A 13,131-nucleotide genomic window follows, 5' to 3' on the forward strand; every position below is an offset into this window, starting at 1 on the left:
CCTGAGATACTATATGCAATGCACTCATACACTTTTACTTCCCCCCCGCCATCCTCCGTACATCGTCTCCCCCCCCCCCATATTTTGGCTGCCTTCACATTCTTCCCAGTATATAGTGTGATTACCTTTGAAACCCAGGTTCCAAGCCATCCTCAACTGCAAACCTCCTAACTGCCCTTGGTCAAGGTGTTAAGATATGTCTAAGGCATAGGATTTCTCTAACTTTTATACATACTACCTGTTCAGTCTATGTTTATGCAAGTTTCTGATATGTGTACATAGAATATTATGGACATCGCTCTCAACAGGCCACAGAATCACGATGCCACTCAAGCGGTTTATCACAACCTCGCTTATTCTGGGGTTGGCTTGTACCCGTGATAGCGGCCTGCTGCGCTGCGTGGAACACCTCGGTTGGGGCCAATATTTCTCTTCTTTCAAGGATTCAGGGATGCAGTTTAACCAGATGGTTTGCCCTTGGCCTGCATCCCTGAATCTTGTAATTGATGTTTCTTTGCAAGGTTTCATATAAGGTTGATATCTTAAGTCTGAACAAACACATTATAAGGAGACCTTTTCACATTGTCTTTTGTTATCGCACTTTATGGCTCATGGGCAACTACAGAAAGAAACTTAATACTAGTGTATACTGTTTATCTTGTGATACTACAGTATGCCACATCCTGCCACACAGCCCCACCTCAATGCCCTCCCAAGACAGTTTTACATACTAGACTTATAGGAACCGTCCCTCAGAATACCATACCTTCATACTTATTAGTGAGCATCCCGAGATTTACACACGATTACTCACACTATTATAACCAACACACCTCTACGTATAACATCTACCCGTGCTCCCTTATTGCAAATTGAATACCTCTCCCTACAAAAATTTGCTGACATCCACCTATCTCTGTGTGTCACTGCTACCTTCCATTGGACCCTATCTTATACACACTTTTCGTCCTTGATATACCTAGTAGGTCCTAGACGGTCTTCCTGGGACTCTCCCGTGACCCCCCACAGCAGACGCCACTGGGTCCGACTAAACATCTCAATAATTACCTCACCAACATATACGATTCTCAATACAGGACAGCGTAGCCGGACTATACTGTCTCCGGAGTTTGTTTCGTAAGAGGAGTTTTAGGACCACATAATACCGCATTTGTATGGGTTTTTATTGTGGACGCCTAACACTTTTCACCTCTACTATTTTCTGAATTCTTGACTTTTCCTCTCTATTTTTTTCACTCCTATCTCTACTTTTCATTTTCCCTGCACTCTGGGGGGGGGTTTGGTTCCCCCCCCCTTTTTTTTTCTCTCTTCTCCCTCTCTCCACTCCTTTCGTTTGCCCCCCCCCCCCTCCGTTCTCACACCCATCTGCTGCAATTTATAGACCTTGAGTAGTACTTTTTCTGCCATTCAAGACAATGTCTACTAAACCCACATCCGTATGAGCCCACCATACACTTTCTGTGGCATCGCTTAATGCAAGAGGTCTAAATATACCTGAGAAATGCTCACAACTCCTGACTTACATGAAAAGCTTGCGAGCAGACGTGCTCTTCATTCAAGAAACTCACTTTCATGCTGATCATATCCCTAAGTTCTCCAATGCTAATTACCAGACAGTCTACCACTCAGTTAACACAGAGGTGAAAGCAAAAGGTGTGTCCATTTTGATCTCCAAAACACTCCTGCTCACAATTACTGATTCTCTCGAGGATCCGGAGGGAAGGTTCCTCTTCCTTAAAGGCACCCTCTACAACAAACCGCTTACTTTAGCCAACATTTACAGCCCCAATACGGCACAAGTGAGCTTTTTCTGTAAAATTTCTAAAACACTTGCAACATTTCAATCTGGTATCCTGATTCTTGGGGGCGATTTTAATGTAGCACTGAATTCGCTGGAAGACACTTCAACAGGCTCTTCATCGAAACCCTTCTGAGCACTGAAACAGATTAAACTTGAACTGAACGACCTTCTTCTCCATGATCCATGGTGTACCCTACACCCCTCTGACAAAGACTACACTTTTTCTGTGCTCCTCACAAGCGTTATTCTAGAATCGACTATCTCTTTCTGTCACAAAAATACTTATACACATTAAAGTCAGCCTCTATTGACCAATGATTCTTTCTGATCATCACCCGATCATGATGACCATCCATCTTCCCGATGCCCCACCTACGTCCAAAACATGGAGACTAGATCTCTTTCTACTTACGGACCCATCTGTTACTCTTCAAATTCGTGAATCTCTGACCAATTATTTTAAGGAAAATACGTTCCCAAAAACGACACCTCTCATTCAATGGGAAGCACACAAATGTGTGATACGTGGGCTCCTTCTTTCAATCACTGCTTCACGAAAACGCATAGCTCAGGCATCTTTTACTACTATACTTCATAAAGTACATAAACTTGAATGCTCACATAAACGCTCCAAGGCTATAAACTCTGCGACCGAACTTGACCAGGCACGCAAACAACTTCGAGACGTAGTGGAAAAGAAAACCAAGTGCAATTTTACTTTATCTCAGAAACTTTTTTTATGAACATGGAAATAAGAGCGGCAAATTTTTAGCCAGGGCCTTGCAATCTAAAAAAGCGGCTCACACTATTCATCAACTCAATTCCCAACAAGTTCACCTACTTAAAACTTCTATGGATATCGCAGCCGAATTTGAGAAATATTATACTACCCTCTACAACCTACCCTTAGCCCCAAAACCGACAGGGGAAATTAGACCATGTAAGGTCATTATCCAGACTTTTCTCTCCCAATATCTTCCTAAACCTATCTCCCAATCACAAGCAAAAGAACTAGATGGAGCTTTGACACTGACAGAACTACAACAGGCTATTGTACAGGTAAACCAGGTAAAAGCCCAGGCCCAGATGGACTTATAATCACATATTACAAATCCTTCATAGACATTCTTGCACACCCATTCCTAAAGGCTTTCAATTTACTAGATACCCCAGGACAGTCCGTGCTCCATCTTTCTGAAGCCCACATCACGCTTATACCGAAAGAAAACAAGGACCAGACATCGCCAGCTAACTATTGTCCAATCTCCCTCCTGAACGTTGATCTGAAGATTTTCGCCAAAATACTAGCCAATCATTTACTACACATCATAGACCCCATTATTTCCACTGACCAGGTAGGGTTTGTACCCGGTAGAGAGGCAAGAGACAATACAATCAGGGCGATAAATGTACATCATTGGTTGACACAGAAGAAACAATCTGGCTTCTTCCTCTCTCTAGACGCTGAGAAAGCCTTCGACAGATTGGCATGGGACTACATGGAGTCCGTTCTGACTGGCCTTGGGTTTCCTACACGTCTCTTGAACTTTATCATATCTTTATAGACAACACCAACGGCTAAAGTTTGAGTCAATGGCCTACTTTCAGACGCCTTCTCTATAAGCAATGGGACCAGGCAGGGATGTCCTTTATCCCCCCTCCTATTCATTCTTACTTTGGAACCTTTTTTGAACTGAATTAAACAGAATGACAACATCAAAGGAATTTTAATCAACGGCAAAATCCACAAAATAGCTGCCTTTGTCGACAACATCTTACTTTTCCTGACAGACCCACATGTTACGCTACCTAACTTACTACACGAGTTCAAATTATTCCAGTATTTGGCCAATTTTAAAATTAACTTCAATAAATCCCAGGACCTCAATGTTTCCCTAACCCAAGATATGGTCAGACAGGCGAAAACGAACTTTCCTTTCGCATGGCAGTCCGACGCCATCACATACTTAGGAATCCAATTACCGACTCACCTTACAGAACTATATGCCAAAAACTTTTTACCCATTTTACGTAGCATCACCAAAGATCTACAGACATGGGACAAACCATTTTTCTCTTGGTTTGGCAGATCAGCTATCCTTAAGATGAATGTGCTTCCCAGACTACTATACCTGATGCAAACGATTCCAATCAAACTGCCCAATTCCTTCTTTAAGTCCTACAAAACATTATGTACCTCGTTTCAATGGTGTAATAAATGCCCCAGAATCGGTTTTGAACAACTTACCATGCCTAAGACGAACGGAGGCATTGGACTGCCTGATATCACCTGCTACTACAGAGCCTGTCACATGGCAAGAATAGTAGATTGGTCTACGAACCATAACCGTAATGCTTGGGTTAATTTGGAAGCTGCATTTTCGGGGACCCCGCTCGCCACTTCTCCTTGGCTGAAAAATTCCCACATCCCGTCTGAGTTCAGGGAACACCTTCTTATAGGCCCTACTCTATCGTCTTATCATCAAATAAGTCAGAAAACAGATTTTTCTTCAACCCCTGGCCCACTCACTCCTATCAAAATGAACCCAGACTTCCCCCCTGGTATGTCTCGTGCCTTTCTCACCGGGTCTAACCCCCCAGACAATCTGACTCTGCATCAACTTTTCAAAGATGGGACATTCTTATTCAGAGACCACCTTTTGAACAAATGGCCATCCCTAACTCTGACGCTGTGGATGTACAGACAGCTCCACCACTTTATACATAGCTCCTCACATCTACAAGATTATACTAGACCACTCACCCCATTTGAAAACTTTGCTCCACAGACTCTCCCCAGAGACATGTTATATCTTAGCTCTACTTTGAAAACACCATTGACCTTCCGTCTAGGAAAGCTTGCAAGGCCTGGAGCTCTGACTTACAACTCAAACTATCACCAGAAGACTGGGATCACATTTACGAACATATACACAAAGGGTCCATTTGTGTCACCACACAAGAAAACAATTTTAAACTAAATTCTAGATGGTACAGAGATCCGTCCCTGCTTCAGAAATTTGACCCTAACATCTCAGATTCGTGTTGGAGATGTCACCAGGCGACGGGTACACTCTTGCATATCTGGTGGGACTGCCCATTGCTGCAGCCTTTCTGGAGGAAAATCCAACCCATAATCACGCAAGTAACTACGTACTCCCTAGACCTCTCCCCCACACAATTCTTGCTCCACCATTCCACACTTCCATTTAGGACGTACCGTAAATCACTTGCCATGCACATGGTAAATGCGGCAAAACAATGTATTCCGGTCCACTGGCGCTCAACACATGTTCCCATTTTTCGAGAATGGTTTGCTAGGATCAACAAAATTGAGGAAATGGAGGAACTGATTTCTGTAGCAAAAGACCATCCTGAGAGATTCAGGAAGACATGGGCTTGTTGGAGTCACTTCAAAATCACCACTACCTATCACCTATTATTGCATGAACAGCTTACACCCCCTGACTAAATAATTGGACACAATGTTATCTCAAAAGATTTCCTATCCACCAGTGACGCATTTAATGCACATTTAGATGGATTGAGACTCAGCATCATAACCTACCTTTCAGGTTCTTGACCCACATATTGCCCCATTAAATGCTCTTACACATATTAAATCCTAAGCTACATAGCTATCTGTCTGGCTCGTATAAAATGTTGTGATTTATTTTATCTGCAGCTACCCATTCTAACATCCTCTCTACTCCTTATCCATTCTCCCACTCCACTATCCCTCCCCCACCTTTTTTTTTTTTACCTCATACCTCCCCTACTACCTCACTCTGCATCTCTTCTTCTATCTATTCACCTCTCTGACTTCTCTTTATCTCACACCTTTTATACACTTTCATCATTCATATATCCCCAACAAAATATAGCATTTAATCTGTCATACAGGTGTGACTAATTTCACATGGATCACACTCTCCCGAAATGGGCACACAAATCATAACGCACACATCATCATGTGCTATTCTTTCCCAGCACTTCACATTCCCTCAACATAAGGGCTTACAAGTAGATAGGTCAGTAATTAATATACCTATACCGATTTATCTATTACAATCTTTGTATCTGCTGGTTTGCTATACACTTCTGATATGAAGTTGTACCTTATCTTGATTTGTACTACAATTCAAACCCATAGCCCGTCTGCGAAATGGGATGCTGCATAGTGTGCCTTTGTTCGGACTGTAACCCATATTTGTATGTACATTGATCTGCCTTAACCTTCCCAATAAAAATTATTTTTGGAAAAAAAAAAAGTTGGTAAAGAAACTGTGGGTTGAAAGCAGCCTTTGGCTTTCTACAAATTCAGAACTGTTTGGGTGTAGGAATAGTGAAAGATTAACTCATCATAAAGTGATTTGTATGCTAATACACAATGCATTATAGCTAACATACTGATAAATCAATCTTACATTATCATTTCTTGTAAATTAATTATTGAAAGGGTAAACTTTTTCATTTGGTATTTCTGGATTTTTTGTCTTCTTAGTTGTGTTACTTATAGAAACAGGACATTTATCAAGGAGCACCCTTCTGAGTTGGCTTGGAGGTTGTAGAAGCTGATCCTCACACCTTCTACTTCCAAACACTAACCTACTGTGCATGATTGGAATTGAAATCCACCTTGCTGTTGCCCTTGGTAACTGACTTCAATCCTCAAAGATCTAATCTTATCTTCTTGTCTTTATCCTGCTTTTCAATTTTTGTTTAGCATAGAAAGTCTCCGCTCTCACTCTATAGGTCTTCTGTATCTACTCTGATAATGAGGCAAAATCTTCTCAAGGCCATCCAAGTAAAAATGTACTATAACTTTTGAGGACAGCACTGTGAGAGGCAGGCATGAGCATCTCTGAATAAAGTAGGGTGCATTTTAAATAAAGCACATCAAAAAAGACAAGTGCAAAAAATAATGCTCCACTCCAAACAGTCTTCAATGCACTTACATTTCTCCATCTGACTCTCTCTCTCTCTCTCTCTCTCTCTCTCGGTCTGTATCCCTCTCTCTAAACCATCCATTATGCTCTCAGTAACCTTCCTTCTTGCAATCAAACTCTCATTCCTTTACCCCTCCTTTCCACCCCACAGCCTATAGACAGTATATCACCCTCACTCCTGCCCTCTCCCTATTATTGCAGTCATCACCTCCTGCTCTTTGTAGGCACACACAATGCCATAACTTCAAGAACATTGGTGCATGCCCCTGCATATATATCTCTTTCATATCTCTCCTGCCTCACCTTTATGCTTCTCCTAATTTTTGGGGATATTACTCCTAAATTTGGCCCTCCACCAGCCAATTGTCACTGGTAGAACTGGCACCTTCCCTTTTCTGGCAGCAGCCGCAGCCCTCACACTCTAATGTTAATTCCCCTACTTCCACAAGCCAGCCCCTCCTTCTTATATTCCCTCTGGAATGCTTGCTCCATCTTTAACAAATTCACCTATGTCATTGACCTTTGAATCTCCAGCTCCTTCAATCTAATTGACATTACTGAAACCTGGCTTCAGGAATCTGACTCTGCCTCTCCAGCGGCCCAATCCCTAGGTGGCTTCCACTGAACAAACTCACCCAAACCCAGTGGACAAAAAGAAGCTAGACTTGGACTTCACCTTTCCCACAAAGTACCTTCCAAATTCTTCCTACGCCTTCTTTTCTGCCCTCTCCTCATTCACTGTATTTGTCCTTTTTCTAAGGTTTATCTGAGGACTTCAGTGATTTAGCAGCCTAATTGACATAGGATCTCTGAATGGATAGGTGATTGATAGTTCCACACCCTGCATTCAGAGGTCCTGTGCCATTCATAGAATTTGTAATCTGGCTTCCATGAATAGAGGATTGGACAGAAAAGGGCAGGCATAAAAAACTGGAGAAAGACTTGTGAGCTGTCAAAATATAAAAAACTTTCAGAGAAGAGCTGCTGTCTACACCAAAATGTGTTCCCACATGAAAATGACAAAAAAAGAAAAGATATATAGTGTGGCTGTGCTGGTAAGTATATCAATATCAAATGCTAGTGAAAAGAAATCAAAATGAGCAAAATGCCAAATAATGGAATGAAATGAATATATCAGCTGACCATCCAACCCATGTGCAGATAAATCTTCCCCAAAAAATAGTGTAACACAATATAGTATGTGAACAAATTCAATTGAAATTCAAATTCATAAGCACCAAAAAAAAAACCCATAATAATAAAATAAACACCTGGCTAACCGTCAAACCCACATACAACGAATGTGCATACTGAAATAAATAGCAATAATATGACAAGGTAAATCAATACAAATAAACTTCCTATTTGAATACTCCATAATCAACAAACATGAATAGTGAGATAAACACCCAGCTGAGCATCAAACTCATAAATAGTGCCAAAATAAATAAATGTTATTCCATATAGTAAATATATAACAATTTCAGTCCCCAAGTGAATAAAGTGATTTTTCGAATTAATCTTTCCATCATGGTGCTCCTCCACCACCAGGTGTGCCTTTTTACCTCCTCTCTTTGACCTATATACTATACAGGCCAAACAGCACTAGATGAAATATCCACGGTCACTCCAACTATTCCTGCAGCAGCCGGTAACCAAAATGGGTGTCCTCCAGAAGATTCACTCAACCGTTTGTGCCAAGATCGCTCATAAGATAAAAAGCAGATAACTTTCCATGGTGCAAAATTGTTTAATTAGATTAAAAGGATGAATAAAATCACATTCACAAGGATTGTGGACTAGTACAGCCCAGAAACAGCTTGTAAACACAAAGAAGTAAAATGGCAGCTTCCGGCAGTGCACCATAAGTGACGTCACTGTCTGAAATAAACACTGACGGTTAGCCGGGTGTTTATTTTAAAATTATGTTTATTTAGGTGCTTATGAATTGGAAAATCAATTGAATTTGCTCACACGCTATATTGTGTTATATTATCTTTTGGGGAGGATTTATCTGCACGCGGGTTGGATGGTCAGCCGGGTGTTTGTTGATATAAAGGGCAAGCATAGTTGAGATCTCTCAATGAGAGCTCCTGACAGCCTTTAGCTGTATTAACCCCCACTGCACTGGAAGATTATGGTGGTTAGCTGGGGGAATAGGAATGGATATCATATTGGGAGCATTGGGGCTGTATCCATCCAGCCCGTGCATTCCAAATGACATCAAAAGGAATGCCTACACGGGGATGTATGGAATACCTGTGTGGTTAAACACAGCCCTCGCACAGGGTACACATTGATATGCCCCATATGAACAGACCTAACTGTACTGTCTCCCCTTATTTTGAGAAGCACTGTGTATATTTTTTGGCACAATATACAGTAAACCCTGTATTCTAATAATAATACTAATAATCTAATACAAACTAGTTTGCATTATTGCTTCCACATGGGGAAAAATCTGTATATATGATCAAATGTATAAATATATTTCATGATATTCTGTTATGGTCACTGCTATATTTGCACACATATCTGATATTTAATACAGTAGATAAAATACCATAATATAACTGTATACTAAATATTATTTTATAGATAAATTTGTTTAAGCATGTTAAAAAAGCAAATCTTAAAAAAGAGGAACGAAGTCCTGTGCTTTTCGTTGATGATAATTAACCCAGTTCTTGGAACGCAAAGACAAGAATTAACCCAATTCTTGGAAGGCATGGACAATATTGTGGAGCTAGCTACTAAGTCAAATATTTTCTTGGCTGTAGTGAAAAATATAAATGCACTTAGAAATATTCTTGAGCCACGCTGTATATGATAATCCTTATTTAACCACTCGTAAATTATCTTGGATGGTTTAGGAAGTACATGTTTAAATCTTCAGGCTTTGTTCATATTAAATTATACAGTAACTGCATAAAAGACAACATTTTGATCTACAAAGAATGACTTTAATAACTCCAGGAATTAACTCACTATTCAAAATATGCTGACCAACAATGAGTTAAGTCCATCAAGGTGTATGCCCCCTTGTGGATTTCATTCTTTTATTTACAATTTACATTTTAACTGAGTGACGACATTATAGCTATCTCTATATTTTCGGCACTCCAACAGTGAATCTTTGGGTCCACTATAGAGCATTCACTGAGATAACTGCCTGCTCCTCCTCTACTCTTACCCAATCATGGAACGCTTTTATTATGTGAAACTAACCACAAAAACAAAGCTTTCTGTGAAAGGACATAGGAGAGGGATCAGCAGTCTCACAACAGCTGACAGGTCCCTTCAGTAGTTAATATAGAAATGTCTCCATTTATTATAATAACAAATATACAAAAGAGTACATTTAGGGTGTACATACCACCAGGCTGTGCAGTTTCACAAGGGCCCTCTGGGGCACATTTAAGGTAGAAAAGGGTTGGACGAGTTCTGAGAATCCCTTCTGCTGTCACACAGACCTGTACACTGCCCACTTTTAGGGCAGCTAGAAGTCATTTTTCATGATGCCCTATCCATTTCATTGATTTGTACCAAGTGGTGTTGGTCAGTCAGCACCCTTTTACTTCCTGCCTGACCACCAATGAGACATGCAGAACACTTCAACACTTCTACCTTGACTAGAAGTGGGGGAAGTTTTCATTGTCTGATTGTAGTCTTTGTATTGCAGACTGTGAAAGTAGGGTATCACAAAGGTTTTCTATCTATCCGTGCACAGAGGCTTTTCCCTTAGCTTAGTGAATGGGATGCAGCTCCATCATTCAATCAAGAATATATTTTTTTTAAATTTTCCTTGCACATGATTGAGTGTCCCTTGCAAAGGAACTCATCACAGTATTCACTAAGCTAAGGGAAAATTCCTTTGCAATGTGAACAGCAGTTTTGCATTTAGTAACCCCCAAACATAAACAGTATTTCAATTGAAGGCCAAAAAAATCATTGCCATGATTTGGAATAATCAGTTTTATGGCTATGCTAAACTATAATTATCTAAAGTGTATATAATATCAAAATAGTTTTAGTTTTGGATCGAGTGGTGAGGGATTGGAACACCTGTCAAATTTTTATTGCTGACAATTTCTATACTGGGGAGATTTACCCTCTCTATCTATCCCTTCTATAGATTCCCCCTCTTTCCCTCTATCATTCTTTTATATTACTCCTCTATTACCTATAAATAACAAATTCTTCTTCAGTTTTAAGTTGGATACACAGTTACTTGTATAATAGGGACTATTTGACCTTTCTTACTACTTAACGGGACCCTGATTGTTGTGTGTTTTCTACAATAAACTGGCTTGCACAATATACAGCCTATAGATGGTAATATTTAAATTTGCTGGTCTTAAAGTTTTTGTAAACCTTATGAAAAGTATTTTATTGTCTCTTTAAAGCAAAATAATCTTCATTGTAATGCTGCAATATTATTTACCCCTTTTACATGTGTTATAATACCTGGTTGATCTTGCCTGTAGCTCACATCCTGGGAGTAAACTTAGCATGCCAGCCATGGCTGCTGATCCATGGCAGTGTGCTCAGTTTATGTCTTTTGTCATATTGCTATTTGTAAGCAGCACAGCGTGTCTGTATTTTCCTCTTGTTAGTTTTGTAAGTCTGTGTAAATCAGCTGTCATTTGGTAAGTGTTTTTCAACAGGACCAGATTTTTTTCTTCCTGCCGGTAGGTGTCCATAGTGTTTGACGCTGGATTTACATCGGGTGCATGTTTATTTTTTAATAAAGTACTTGACAAAAACTGTCGTGTTTTTATTAACTTCTGACTTTTTTTTGGGTGAATGAGTAGAGGTGCTATGTACCCTATATTCATTCACATGGGGGTGGGGGGACATGATCTGGGAGACCCCTTATTAAAGGGGTTTTCTAGACTGTGATAAGTCACCCCCCCGCACCCCCATAACCACCAGTCAGGGTTGTGAGGAAGAGGATCAAAATGAGGACAAGGTGCTTTGGGAGGTAGCCCCCCTCCCTCAAAGCCTCCTTTATGTTGAGGGCATGTGGCCTGTTATGGCTCAGGAGGGTGGGGGCACTTGCTTGTCCTTGGCTGCATGCTTGGTCTGGTACAAAATTTGGGAGGGGGCATGCCTTTTTATTTTTATTTTGCCATGGTACCCCCAGACTGTTTTTTTTCAATGCCTCTTTTGTTTACATTCTAGTGTTATGATTAGCTAAAGTTGCAAGCAAGTCGCATTGAAGTTTCAAGCAAGCAGCATCAAAGCCGCAAACAAGTTATATCAAAGTTGCAAGCAAGTTGCATCAAAGTCACAGGCAAATTGCTGAAATAGCATAATGACATCACAAATAAATCTGAAATAACTTCAGAAAATTATGAATGGTTTCGGAAATAACGGATATACAAAACGAATCCGAATATACAAAATTAATTACGAAAATGAATCACTTTAACACATCGAATATGACAAAACGAAATGATTTACTTAAATGAAATAATCCAAAATGAAACAAATGTTTTTGTTGTGCACATCTCTAACTTTAAATAATAATTTGTATATTACAAGACCTGGTTGCTTGCAAGCTCTGTGTGTGCCTCAGGGTAACACCGAAGGTAAAAGGGTGACATGAAACTTGTTATTTTGATATTTATACTACTACTACTACTCAGGGACGGACTGACCATTTGGAAACTCGGGCACTGCCCGAGGGCCCGGGGTCAGTAGGGGGCCCCATGCGATGCTCCTGGTACCTTTTTCATAGGCTTTTTTGAGTTTGGGCAAGGACACAGGGGCCTCATGATCCTCTATTGCCCAGGGGCCCCATGAGTTGTCAGTCCACCCCTGCTACTACTACTACTAAAACCTTTCCTGTATTGAGTTCTTGAAGTAGTTCTATAAGTAAAATGTTTATTACCTTAATGCATTGCCTGCATTAAGGTTAAAACTTGCTGCCACTTGGTCTGCACTTCCCTACCCCTAAATACTTACCTGACTCCTGTATCGATCCAGCACTGTGCCTGTCTGCCGGTCTTATCTCCTCTCTCCCTGCTCTCACAAGCTTGACAGAGAGCAGTTAGAGCCATTTGCTCCTGCTGCTGTCATTCCAATTCTGTGAGCAGCGAGCAGGGGGTGAGGCTGAGCTGCACTATGTGTGTCAGTGGATGCATGCAGCTCAGCTTGGGATAAAGCCTGCATGTCTGCTTCCATAGGAATCTGTTTTATATGGGGGCAGACACAGAAGAGGAGGAGCCATGATTGCTGATGGAGGACCCCAGAAGAGAAGGTTCGAGGTTGCTCTGTGTAACATTGCACAGAGCAGCTGAGTATACACTGTTTATTTTAATTACAACTGGTTTAAAGTTCAACATTTCGGGAAGG

Source organism: Staurois parvus, unplaced genomic scaffold, assembly GCF_062004578.1.
Source record: "Staurois parvus isolate SC_StPar_1 unplaced genomic scaffold, SC_StPar_1.0 ptg000025l, whole genome shotgun sequence".
Taxonomy (NCBI): Eukaryota; Metazoa; Chordata; class Amphibia; order Anura; family Ranidae; genus Staurois; species Staurois parvus.